Below are 1,669 nucleotides of genomic sequence, written 5' to 3' on the forward strand. Positions count from 1 at the left end.
CCCCGGCGCCGCGCTCCTTCCCCGGCTGCGCGGCCCGCGGGCAGCCCCCCGCCCGCCCGCAGCTCCGCTCCAGCCCCGCCGCCTTCCACTGACCCCCGTCCCGCGGGGCTCGTCCCGCCCCGGTGACTTTCGCACGGTCGGGGCTCCGCTCCGCCAGCCTTAGCCCTCCCGGAGAGCTGGAGCAGGAGCCCGGTGCCGCGGCCGCTCCGCAGGGCGCCGGGACCCCGCGGGGCGCAGGCGGGCCCCGCTGCACCTGCCCTCCTCGCTGCACCCCCGCCGAGCCCCCGGCCTCCGAAACCAGCAGGGATTTTGATACGCTTTTGATACTCTTTTCCCAGGGTTGTTTTTTTTTTTTTAAATCGGGCCCGGCTCTCTCGCCCTGCTGCCCGGCGCCGGCGCCGCGCTCCGCGCCAGCCTCGCCGCGCCCCGAGGCAGCAGCGGGACGCTGCTGGGCGCTGCCCAGGGACTGGGCTGCGAGGGCTCCGGCGGGGCGTTTTGGGGATCTCCGGGCGGCTTCCAGGCGCCGGCTCCGAGCGGGGACGGGACACGGCGCCGGCCCCGGAGCTGCGCCCGGCCCCGCTGCGCCGCCGCCCCGCTCTGGGCCTTGGCGCCTTCCTTCACGTTTTTCAGGGCGCTGATTTCTGTAGTTTATTTTTTTACCCCCCAACAGTACCTTTTGCAGACTCCGGCCCCCAGCCCTGCCTCGTACTCCCACATCTCCCCGGCATGACCTATCCTACCTGTGCGTCCCTACCCGCCCCCCAAACTGCACAGACTCACATGGGAAATAAAAGCTCTATTTTTACAGCCCCGGCTCTGGGTGACTCATTGCAGTGGCCTTCCGCAAAGCCCCGGGCTGGGGCTGCTCTTTGCCCTGCTCTGTGGTGGGAAGGGAGAAGGGATGCGCAGGGCACTGGGATCCCCTGGAGCACCAGAATCCCCAGCTTTTGCCCCCTGGGCACAAGGCTCCTCATGCACCAGGATCCCTGCCCAAACACTGGCATCCCCATGCACTTGGATCCCCCCATGCACCGGAATCCCCCCCATGCCCTGGCATCCGCCCATGCACTTGGATCCCCCCGTGCACCGGGATCCCCCCATGCACTTGGATCCCCCATGCACCGGAATCCCCCACATGCCCTGGCATCTGCCCATGCACCGCAATCTCCGCATGCACGGGGATCCCCCATTCTTGGAGATCCTCCCATGCACCGGGATCCCCCCATGCCCTGGGATCCCCCTTCGCACCGGGATCTCTTGTGCCCCGAGATCCCCCTTGCCCAGGGATTCCCCCCGGGATCCCCCAGGATCCCAACGCCTCAGGCTCCCCCGGGATCCCCCCGCCTTCCCCCGGGATCCCTGAGCTGCCCTCGGCCTACAACTCCCATCGCCCCCCGCGGGGGACGCGCCATGACGTCACGCAGCCCCCGCTCCCGGCGCTCACGTGAGGCGGCGCGTCCGGGGTGGGGGCGGAGCGGCAGTGGGGCAGGGCGCCTTTGATTGGCAGGCGCCGCTGCCTGTGGCCTGCCGGCGGGGAGCGGAAGGGGTGGGCGGATCCGGAAGCGGAACGGGTGAAAGGCGGAAGTGAAGGCCAGAGCCTGCGAGACTCACCTGAGGCGGGGGGCGAGCGGCGGTGCCGGCGCGGTGAGTGGGGCCGGTGTCCGGGGGC

General features: G+C 70.5%; 2 protein-coding genes across 2 annotated transcripts in view; both read left to right on the forward strand.

The window, feature by feature from the left end:
• KCNH4 (potassium voltage-gated channel subfamily H member 4) overlaps positions 1-1,669 on the forward strand; it is a 19,444-nt gene that overhangs the window by 8,698 nt on the left and 9,077 nt on the right. The window lies entirely within an intron of this gene.
• Positions 1,553-1,669, forward strand: part of RAB5C (RAB5C, member RAS oncogene family) — a 14,889-nt gene continuing 14,772 nt past the window's right edge. Inside the window, exon 1 of the mRNA XM_026071230.1 lies at positions 1,553-1,644. The gene's annotated coding sequence lies outside the window, so the exon portion shown is untranslated. The remainder of the gene's footprint in view (positions 1,645-1,669) is intronic.

The sequence above is a fragment of the Apteryx rowi genome, unplaced genomic scaffold, assembly GCF_003343035.1.
Source record: "Apteryx rowi isolate R43461 unplaced genomic scaffold, aptRow1 scaffold_323, whole genome shotgun sequence".
NCBI classification, from domain to species: domain Eukaryota; kingdom Metazoa; phylum Chordata; class Aves; order Apterygiformes; family Apterygidae; genus Apteryx; species Apteryx rowi.